Here is an 11641-nt window from a genome sequence, read left to right as displayed (position 1 = left end):
GAGAGGACATTCAGTTTCTACAATGGCGACGATATTGCGCAACTGACGTAAACTGATACCCGCGAGCGACGGCGTTTCTTCCGCACACAACTGTTTGCCTACTGAATCACAGAATAGCCGCAGTGCTGGTAACGGACTCGTGATTAAACGGCCATGTGACGGAAATAAATTATTGCAGGAATATCTTCAGAACGATGGTATTTTACGGGCTGAACTCCCATCTTAAGGGGAAAAAAACTCCACTAGCGAGCAACACTCAGCACTTTAGTCGAAAGAGACGTGTCATTGCCTATTGAAGACAAAGGAACTAGCAACGACTAGACACACATGGACGTAACTGGACAGTAGTATTCCCGAGAGAAGAAAAACACTGTCAAACTATTGTAACCATGGCAGATGTGGCTGGATTACCCTCATTCTCCCTCTTTGATGGAGCCAGCTTCCCTTTCCCTAAAATGGGCGAAGTGGACGAGGAGATTTCAGACATTTCTCACGGCACCTGCCATAACTGATAAAACAAGAAAAAGGGCTATGCATCTGTACTACGCTGGAGAACAAGTGCATGATATCTTTGAGACTGTTGCGTGTTGCGCGGGGTGTCCGATTTTGAGCCAGGACAACAAAGATGTGACCTGCGTGAAGCTGCCCCCCCACCCACGCAAAATTTAAGGCAAATAGTCTGTTTCGTTTGTGCTGGTTTGTGCAGCAAAAAATTTCGTTTGTGCAGCAACGATTTTCGAGTTATAAAAGATTATTTTATAGGTCATCCAGAGTTCACCCAGCCCCCCCCCCCCTTTTTCTCCAAATGGACCCAAAATGGTACCGTTCGTTTGTGCTGGTTTGTGCAGCAAAAAGTTTCGTTTGTGCTGCTCCGGTTTCGTAGATATTAGACATTTATTTTATAGCGATGACGTCACCCAGCCCCCCCCCTTTTCCTCCGAATGGACCCAATATGGTACCGTTTGTTTGTGCTTCGTTTGTGCTGGTTTGTGCAGCAAAAAATTTTGTTTGTGCTGCTCCGGTTTTGTAGATATTAGACATTTATTTTTATCGCGATGACGTCACCCAGCCCCCCCTTTTCCTCCAAATGGACCCAAAATGGTACCGTTCGTTTGTGCTTCGTTTGTGCTGGTTTGTGCAGCAAAAAGTTTCGTTTGTGCTGCTCCGGTTTCGTAGATATTAGACATTTACTTCTATCGCGATGACGTCACCCAGCCCCCCCTTAATAATAATAATAAATGTCTAATATCTACGAAACCGGAGCAGCACAAACGAAAAAGTTTGCTGCACAAACCAGCACAAACGAAGCACAAACGAAACAGACTATTTTCCTTAAATTTTGCGTGTGTGTGGGGGCCAGCTACACGCAGGTAAGATGTGGAGTATAGAGTTGTTTTTTTATTGACAAGATCTTGGGTTGTTTAATGGCGGCCAGTACACAAGGCACGGCAGCAGATGAAACAGCTTCTGCCTCCAGGTCATCTTGTTTTATACCAGGGGTGTCAAAGTCAAATGGACGGAGGGCCAAATAAAAAAATCAGCTACAAGACGAGGGCCGGACTGTTCGAATGTTCATTGAAAAAATTTTAAATGACGCATATAGTCTAGTGAACCTAATTGAACCTACTGAAAACCTAACAAATATATTACAATATGATCAGATAAATAAAGCAATATTTTCTTATGGCTCTGTCAGTAATCTTTAATTTTCAACAGACACAAAAGACAAATTTCCTTTATATAAATATCCCCATAACATGAACATTAAATGAAAGAAACCGGTATTCAAGGCACCATCAGTAGACTATATTTTCTATTTTAGCAAAAGTGGGCTAAATTTACTTCAAAGAAAAAACAATAATAGCAATTTTCTATCATCCACTCAACTGAAATATTTTTAAAATATAATTGGATTGAAATACAAAAAAATAAAGTGCAAAAATCTATTAATCAAAAACAACACTTTGTTTAAGGAGAAGTAACATGCAGTGAAAACAAATATTAAATTTTAACTTTTAAACTTGAACTGAGTAAAAACTCTAAATATGTGATTGCACAGTAATGTTCACTTGTTTGAGGTTGAGGGTGATACTTGGTGGTGTCCCATCTTTTCCACAAGTTCATCAATGTTCGGGGTAAGGCTCTGAGCTGAAGAAATCCTCAGAATTGAGTGGAGGTGTTCAGCAGTAAGTCGACTTCTGTGTGATGTTTTGTTCAGGTTCATCAAAGAAAAAGGTTGTTCACACAGGTATGTGCTGCCAAACATAGACAACGTTTGAGCAGCCTGGATGCGCAGCTGGGGCATTGTGCCGGGGAGGAAACGGGCGAACTCCGCAGCACCCACTGCCGCATATTTTGCCCTCAGTGCATCATTGCATTGGAGGTCAATCAACTCCATTTGGAGGTTTGGTGGTGAGCTTTCCACGTCAACAGCAAATGGGTTACCGAGCAGTTCCAACCTGCTTTTTTGTGCTTCAAAGTCAGCAAATCGGCGTCGAAAGTCAGCGGCAAGCATACCTATTTTATCAGCCAACTGTGTGCTCGGGAACGCACTGGTAGAGAGCTTCTCTTTCATGGTCTGGCAGCTGGGAAAGTGGCTCAAATTTTCAAATTGCCGTATCTTCGCCACCAGTCCGCTCCTGTGTCCACACATCGCAGGTGCTCCGTCGGTTGTCAAACCCACGAGTTTTTCCCAAGGCAGCTCCATCTCATTTACACATCTTGACACCTCTTCATACAAATCATGCCCCGTAGTTGTGCCATGCATAGGACGTAAAGCCAAAAACTCCTCTGTCACGCTTAGGTTGGAGTCCACTCCGCGGATGAAAATTGACAACTGGGCAATGTCAGAAATGTCGGTGCTCTCATCCACAGCCAAGGAATATGCAATAAAATCTTTTCCCTTTTTCACAAGCTGCTCTTTTAGATTGATGGACAACTGGTCTACTCTCTCGGCAATGGTGTTTCTGCTCAGACTCACATTTAAAAAGAGTTGCCTTTTTTCTGGGCAAACTTCGTCACAAACTTTAATCATGCAGTTTTTGATGAAATCCCCCTCCGTAAATGGCCGGGCTGATTTAGCGATCTCTTCTGCCAAAATAAAACTGGCCTTGACAGCAGCCTGGCCTTGTGATTTGGCTTTTTTGAACAGAGCCTGTCGAGATTTGAGGCCTCGTTTTAATTCCTCTGCCTTTTGTAGCCTTTGTTCCATGTCCATATTCTTGTTTTTGTCCGCGTGTTTCGTTTCATAATGTCGTCTCAGATTATACTCTTTCAGTACCGCCACACTTTCTCCACACAGAAGACACACAGGTTTTCCAGCTACCTTCGTGAACATATACTCCGACTCCCACCTTGTTTGAAACCCCCGGTTCTCAGTATCCACCTTCCGTTTTGCCATTTTTGATGGGTATCTGAAAGTTAATTTTACTGTGATGCTGACGACTGCTGTGCCAATAAATATTGAAATGAAGCAGCCTACTGCTCGGTGCGTCACCTTTGCATTGTGGGAAATGTAGTATTGGTGCGTGTAAAAGATCTGCGGGCTGCCGGCTTGCTGCGGGCCGGTTCTAATAATAAATCAAGATCATCCCAGGGGCCGTAAAAAACCTTCTTGCGGGCCGGATGTGGCCCGCGGGCCTTGACTCTGACATATGTGTTTTATACTGTCCGGAAAGGCGGGAACTTGTCACATGACCATTTCGTACCTGAGGCGGGAACTTGTCACATGACCATTTCGTACCTAGGTGTGGGGGGCGTCACCCCCCTGTGTGTGTTCATCCAGTTGTGTGTGTTGTATACGTATTCTGATTGAGCAGTTATGTTTACATAAAATAATAAAATAATTGTACATATATGAGCATCACATTGTACAGAGATTGTCTCCCCTAATAGAACATGTACACATTGCTGTTGCTCTCTTTTCAAGACTTTTCCTGAAAAAGGATAACCAGGTGATTTTGATAAGGCAATAAGACTCACCGAATATTTCAGTCCAAGTCATAATGTAGAATATGAAATCTATATATTTAGACTGTCAAAACAAAACCAAGGTGAAACTGTTGATGCATTTTATACCAGTCTGAGACAGCTATCTCAAAATTGTGAATTCACAAATGTGGACAAGGAAATAAAGTCTCAGATAATACTCAGCTGCACATCATCACATCTCAGGAGAAGTGAAAAGATTGACTCTCGGTGATCCACTGTTACAACATGTTGTCAAAATTATTCACTCAGGTAACTGGGACAGCCTACATGACAACGCCACACAATTTGATCAGTCAACCCTGAAAACATTTTACAACATTAGGGAAGAATTTATAACTGTGGATGGAGGCAGTCTCGTTCTTAAGGGCACCAGACTCGTCATGCCTGTGACCCTGCAATCCAGAGCACTTGCACTCGCTCATGAGGGACATCAAGGCATTCACAACTAAGCAGCTGCTCCGAGAGAAAGTCTGGTTTCCGAAGATAGACAAACAAACCGAGGAACTGATATTCCACTGCCTTCCTTGTCGATCATCCACACCAAAGACTGAGCATCAGCCACTACAAATGTCTGAACTCCCACAGGGACCTTGAGAAAATGTTGCAGTGGACTTCTCTGGCCCCTTTCCTTCCTACTTGTTAGTCATTATAGATCAAGATCATCAAGATTTCCCTTTGTAGAGATTATGCTGTCCACATCAACATACAAACTCATCCCTGTCATGGACAAAATCATTTCAACTGTGGGCATTCCAAAAGTGGTGAAAAGCGATAATGGGCCCCCATTCTCAAGCAAGGACTTCAGACTTTGCAAAATACCTTGGGTTCCACCACAGAAAGATTACCCCCTACTGGCCACAGGCCAACACTGCAGTTGAAAGATTCGACAGGACTCTGACCAAAGCAATACACACAGCTACGCTGGAAGGCAAGCCATGGAAACAGGAGCGATACAAGTTCGTCAGGAACTACAGTGTAACACCTCATCACACCACCAACCAGCCTCTGGCTGAAGTGTTCTATGGTCGCCCCATAAATATAAAACTATCATCCATCTCTCATCCTCCCAATGATGAAGATCTCCGTCGGACAGATGGATTGAAGAAAGACAAAATGAAAAATGATGCAGTCAAAAGGAGGAACGCATCACACTCTGAACTCAAGGTGGGTGATGTTGTTCTGATACAACAGAGGAAAACAGGAAAACCTGTGACACCATTCAACCCTAACCCCTACAAAGTCATCACAGTGAAAGGAACAATGGTCACTGCACAGAGACCTCAACACAAACTCACAAGACACAGATCACACTTCAAACTCCTGAAACACAAACCGGAAGTCCCATTCACAACAGGAGACGGTGATAACAGTGATGACGACAGTGTTAATAGACGAGCAGGTGATCCTGAACATGTTAACCCTGAAGCCAGGAGGAGATGCCCTATGAGGGTAAACAGACGACCTCCTCAAAGACTTATCACTGAAATATAGCAAAGGTTAGAGTGATAAGACATTGACAAGTTCCCACCACAGAATCTCACCACCATTATGTTTGTTATTGATACAAGAGTAATGTGTGTTCAGAGATCTCAATCCCAGTTATTTGTTAAAATGTTGTATATCTGATTTTGAATTAATAATACAGTACAGAATCACAATTTTATATTACTGATCATTATTATTAGTCCACATTTTGTCAAGGTAAGTAAAGCTAAAACTAAGGAAGGACATTTCATTTAAAAGAAAAGGAGACGTGTTGTGATAATTAGACGCTACCCCTTTAAGAGACTGAGGAAATCAGATCGTGTTGAACAGAGAGTGAGAGTTGTTGCTGTACAGGCTAAGTGAGGAGTCAATGTTATACTACCTGTAACTGTTCATGAAAGTTATTAAAGCTTCAACCTAAAATATATACCTGAAAGGACATTCAATTTCTACATACGTATTCTTACAAGATTAATAAAATGCCATCAGCACGTCATTACCTCAAGGTCAAGAATAGGGGAAGTACATCCTCTGCTGGGGGCATGCCCTCTGCTGTGGACTGCACCCATCTGACTCATTTCGACGTGGATGGAGGTCGTCTTTTGACCCTAACTTTTGAACGTAATGGTTTAGACACTCAGAACCAACGTCAAATCCCCCATTTCCAATTTGTGTGTCTCTCTTCACCCAGAATGAACGACAGAACGGCCGTTTGAATCTCGTCCGAGCATCCTACCGCTTACCCAGGGTCGGGTTGCAACATGTGTAGCTCCCTTTCCGGTCGACATGCCTAGTTTTTATCCGAGGTAGAGTTCCATGGGCCAATAGGACTCCTTTAGCTTGACGGCATCTTTTACAGCCGGTGTCCACCAGCGGGTTCGGGGGTTGCCACCACGACAGGCACCGACCACTTTACAGCCACAGCTCCGGTCGGCCACCTCAACTATAGAGGCATGGAACATGGTCCACTCAGACTCAATGTCCCCTGCCTCCCCTGGGATGTGGGAAATGCTCTGCTGGAGGTCGGAGGTTAAGCTCTTTCTGATAGGGAATTCAGTCTGATGTTCCCCGCAGACCTTTTGGGTCTGCCAGGTCAAACAGGTTTGGTTCCCTCGTGAGGATTTGTTTCCCCTGCCGCGGGAGCGCGCACCCCTTGTTTGGAAAGCAAAAGACCGATGCCGTACGTACGGCGTCAGGACGATGTTGTTTTCAATAAAAAACTGAAGAACACACGTTTGTGTCAGTCAATTTAAATTTTTAGAAAGGATTATTCTCATTTTAATTCTTTAAGTTCATTCGCGTTTTGCCGTTAAAGCGAGGTGCGTTCAAAGACAAATCGTACAGACGGAACACTCAATCACCTCACCAAAGAGCAACGATATATTCACGTGAGCTCTTTGCATAAACCTCGATCCAAAGGAGCTCCACTCACGGGGCCGCCATGAGGATATGTAACTTGGGCTAGTGTGGTGAATTGTCTTCGTGGCTTCTAAAGGAACATAAGAGTTTGAGCTTAAAGTAGTTCCATTAGACATCCTGTGTATGAGAGTGTGAAACTGTAAAGTGCTGAGCGTGTGACGGGGGGAACAAAACAAGATATGTGGTGCAAGGATGTGGAAGAATGGAATGTTCCAGAACAAATGATAACCCAGGAGCAGCAAGGAGGACAAGATGACCCAGGGGCAGCTGGTGGATAACAACTGGTGACCCTGTAAGGAAAACTACAACCAGGAGGAGCCAGCAAGTGATTCTGCAGGAGAAGAAAGACCAATGAGAGCAAGCTAAAGTTAACTGCAGTATACACATAGCCAATAGAATAATGACAGAATGCCTTTGTTGCTGTTCCATTTGCATATTGTGTAGTATAACTCATGGCTGGGCAACTCGGATGTAGAGTACGTCTGCTGGTGGCAACAGAGGCGTACAGAGCTGTATTGAGAGGGACCCGAGACCCAGGTGCTTGTATTAGATCTGTGTGTTAGGAATAAATCCACTCGTGTGTGAAAATGCCGGCTTCCTGATACCTTTCTATTGCAGAACGAGCGCGCATATTGTTGGATGAGTGGCAGTTGGGTAAGGTCACAAATTGGAGTCAGATTAGTAACTTGAGTTTATGTTAAATTAGAAATAAATTCCAACACTTCGCTGGTCTTCTCAAAACACTTGGTGAAAAATGCTGGCTTTAAAGAAGGAAATGCTTCGGGGACACACGGCTGGTTGGAAAAAGATTTTATTCAGCCGATGTCAGAAGATGTTCTCTCACGCCCCACAGACACGATGTCAGGAAGCCCCCCCCAGACACGATGTTCAAAAAGCCCCCCGTCTGCCAGGCAACGCCTTTCTTATACCTGACGAGACTCATGATCTCATCGCTTTGAATAGTAACTACTCTTTGAGACTCCCGTGCATGTGTTGGCTGTCTGCCCTTACAAGGCCCTCAACTTGGTTGTTCTTGTGGTCCCGAACAACCGGTCATTCTAAAATTTGTCGTGCATCTACATTACTGAAACCAAATCACCCTGTCCACACAAATAGGCCTGTGCTTGACCTGAGGCATGACCCTGGCCCTGTGAATGCAACATACAGAAAGACATGCAGGCAAAAATATACCACATAATTCCCCACTTCGGGACGAATTAAGCGTCCCGAAAAACGATCTGACAAAAGATGACATCGGCACCACCCAAAAACCTTTCCCCAACCAAATTAATGCTCACGTCTACAATTTGGCCTATAAATGCTTAGCCTACATAAGGTTATTTTAACTAGGAAAGCTCAAACTACTTTTTGGTATCCAATTGCTCCCTGACAGCAATCTGAGACCTCTCAGGAACCACCAGCAAAGAAAATTTAATGCCGCATTATTTAATTAACGTAAACACCCGATAATTTGGGAAGTAGCAAATTTGACATGGTCTATTAGAAGCCCCAAAAAGCTGCCGGCCCTCCCTCGAGAAAAAACCTTGCCAGTCTAATGACAAGGAAAAAGAGGGAGACCCATTCTAACGACCCCAGTGATTCCCTCCACCTGGCGTAAGCCAGGTCGAAGGAGTCCCGGCGCACATCACAGTTCACAAAACACAGTATGAGCTTCCCAAAACAATACAGGAGAGAATGACATGTCCACCGATCGCTCAACGGTCGAAGTGTACCGTCACATAATAAACATGCAAAAAGTAACAAAATGAGGTAAATAAAGATGGGAATAAATCAATGAGGTATCTAATAATGAGGTATCAGAGCATGCATATTGAATCAAAACCCAGAAGAGTTGCCCCCGTTTGCATGGGCTGGTGCGTGCTGATGCAAAGTCCAGTCCAGAATCTCCAGTGGTGGGTCGTGCCGGGTATCACTGCCCAGGGCCTGCTGTCCATACAAAGTCCTTATGTCCAGTTCACTGTCCACAGAGTCCCTTGCAAGGCCCCGGTCAGCATCCAGAGGTTCTGTAACGAATAAGAACCACTGCCAGTATCGAGTGATGACAACGGCACAAAACGCAAGGCACACATGTAAATTTGACACGACAACGGTGGTAAAGTCTGTCACGGGATGGGCAACACTGTCAGGTGAGTTACATTTCAAAGAAATCACGCCACATTACACACAAAAACTCACATGACACCCGGTTAATCAAGAAACTGGTACTTTATCGTATCGCACACCCCGGTTTACACCCTCGTTACTTTCCCGTCTTCATTTTTCTTTTGTCTTTTTCCTTTTTCTTTTTATCCGCTTATTATTATTATTTTACCTTTAATTTGAGATCTCGTTAATTTAAGCCAAGTACCTGTCTTTCACTATCATTCCATCTGCATCTTGCAGATTGGTCTCAAGATTGACCGGGAGTAACGGCATTTGGGTTTGGTCCCTTGGCATCGCCACACCTATCCATCTCAAGATCATAGCCTTCGCGCAAGTCAATATCACGGTGCAGAAACAAAACATCACGCATAGGGATATCCCGAGTGCCCCCAACACTTGTGCCACTATGGTCCCCACCGGTCCCAGTCTATCCTGGATTCAGCTTGTCGCTGACCAACCTGCACCCTCTGACGGCCCAAAGGAATCCGAATGACACTAAGCGCGTCAATGATACTGGTTATGTTGTCGGTGTTATCTGGGATCAAAGTGTAACAAGCGTCATCTAACAAATTTAGGGCCACACACAACCCCCCTTGCCTTGCCAAAATATAATCCAACGCCATGTCGTGTTTCAGCAGAGTCAACCGATGGCTCTTTTGGGTAAGCGACAACTGCCTGAAGCCTTTGATCGTCTCGTTTGCAAACCCCTGGAGGGTATATGTAATGTTATCAATGTGGTCCGCCAAAAACGTCACCCCATACCAGGGAAACAGCCCAAGGCCCCATTTTTCTCCCGAGCTAATTCTCCGATGGTACGCGTCAGTAGTGTGAAACGCTGCCATCTCCCTCTTAGCCCTACTCGGGACCGACTTAAAGGTCTCCCCCTCAGACTTGCGGCCCTTCCTTATCGTCATTACCTCGAACGGAAGTTTCAGGGTGGCAGAATAACAGCAACCCATCCAGCCATAAGGCAAAAACAAATAAGCTCTCGTCCCACACACCCACCAGATGCCCCTAAGATTGCCCACGGTTGTGTTGCCAGGGACTGTACGATTCTCCACCATCACAGTAATAGTGTTCTGGGTGTCTGGTAGAGTAAAGGTCACCGGGTGAAAGGCACCCCTTTCCCCCCATGCTTCTCCTGGGAACTGCATGAGATAAGAATCGCAATCTGCCTCTCCCATAGCCACCCCAGGTCCTCCATGTGTCACATTAGAGCAAAAACAGGTAGGCACCCTCACCGGTCGAACCTCTATGGACCCTGGCACCGCAACTTGGATGTCCTCATGCGTGGCAAGCATATCCAAGTAGGGGAGTTCACTTATTCATGCGCACACCCCTGTGGGTTTGAAAGTCTTCCTGACCTGGGAGTCAGTTTCGGGTGCCTTCCACGATTGTTCATACACTATCCAAAGCAGTAGCCTAAATTGACAGTCGTCGGACACCGGCACCGGAACAGTTTGAAAAACAGCCCGCAGCGTACTTGGTGATTTTACCCTTACCAAACACGGCCCACTTACTGTTTTGGCTGATTTAATCGAATGCACCATCAGTTGATACCGCATGTTTTTTCCTGCCCATTCATCAATTCCTGGTAATGCCAAGGCATCAAACCCATAAGCCTTCCATGCCGCCCCTCGTCTTGCCATAGCATGCAAGTGACTTTCCACCTCCGCCGGGGACCAGTCCGATTCCGCAAACGCTTCATTGACATTTTCAGGAACGTCAGGCATTGGCTGTATAGCCTCTTCCCTTGTCCTGAGCGTCCCTGCAGCGTCAGACTGGGTTTCACTGCTGCTGCCAGTTGTTGTAAGGGGTGGGGTGTTGGTTTTAACTGTAACCTCCTCCTCCGCCACAAGTGGGCTGTCGATTTGCTTTTCAGCAATTGCTATTTTCTTTGTCAACATTACGAGATGTATGCTGTCTGCCTTCTTATGGCCGGCCGTGCGGTCTATTTTCCTCACACTTCGTTTGAAACAGGTACACTTATATTGTCCGAAATCAGTCTCGCCAATTTTTGTTAGAAGTAGAGCGCAGTGTCTTACCACCTCAACTCGCCTATATGTATTTAATAGCAGTACATTGTCCCCATGCGTTCGCCCTGCCAGGGCAAGTATGTTACCAGTGTTGTCTTCCCATTTGACGGTGTGTTTGTTTCCTTTGTACAGGTGACCCAAAAAGATGCGTACCCATGAAAATTTCAATTGTGACTGTTAGGGATGTTCTGACTCTAACATATTTTGCAAGAACCACACGAGAGACAGTGTGCCCTTTGAACACTTGCAAGTGGAGAATTTGTTCGTTACTGTAGATACAGCAATGTCCGAACAAAGTCTGCCTTTGCATTCTTGCAAGAATGTATTTATTGAGAGAAGAAGGGTGGGGGTGAGAGTGGCAAAGGTGGGGGTGACAATTTACATGTGTGGTGGTTACCACAGACAATGGTTGACCACTTCAGAGGGTCCCAGTTTATTGTTTTACGAGGTCGTGGAAATAAAACCTAGTGGAGCCTTCCAGATGACTATCTAAACAACACACCATTTGGAGAGTGGCAACAACTGAATGGTTAAACTTTTCAGAGTCA

The 11641-nt window shown here is 45.0% G+C and overlaps 1 pseudogene; it reads right to left on the bottom strand.

Annotated features, from left to right (window-relative positions):
- Positions 1 to 9942: 9942 nt before the first annotated feature.
- On the bottom strand, positions 9943 to 10790 carry LOC147053828 (uncharacterized; annotated as a pseudogene).
- Between the last annotated feature and the right edge of the window lie 851 nt (positions 10791 to 11641).

Source organism: Syngnathus leptorhynchus, chromosome 8 (genome assembly GCF_054491065.1).
Source record: "Syngnathus leptorhynchus isolate UIUO chromosome 8, UIUO_Slep, whole genome shotgun sequence".
NCBI lineage: Eukaryota > Metazoa > Chordata > Actinopteri > Syngnathiformes > Syngnathidae > Syngnathus > Syngnathus leptorhynchus.
The sequence above is the reverse complement of the archived record's forward strand: the minus strand, read 5'-3'. Positions and strand labels throughout refer to the sequence as shown.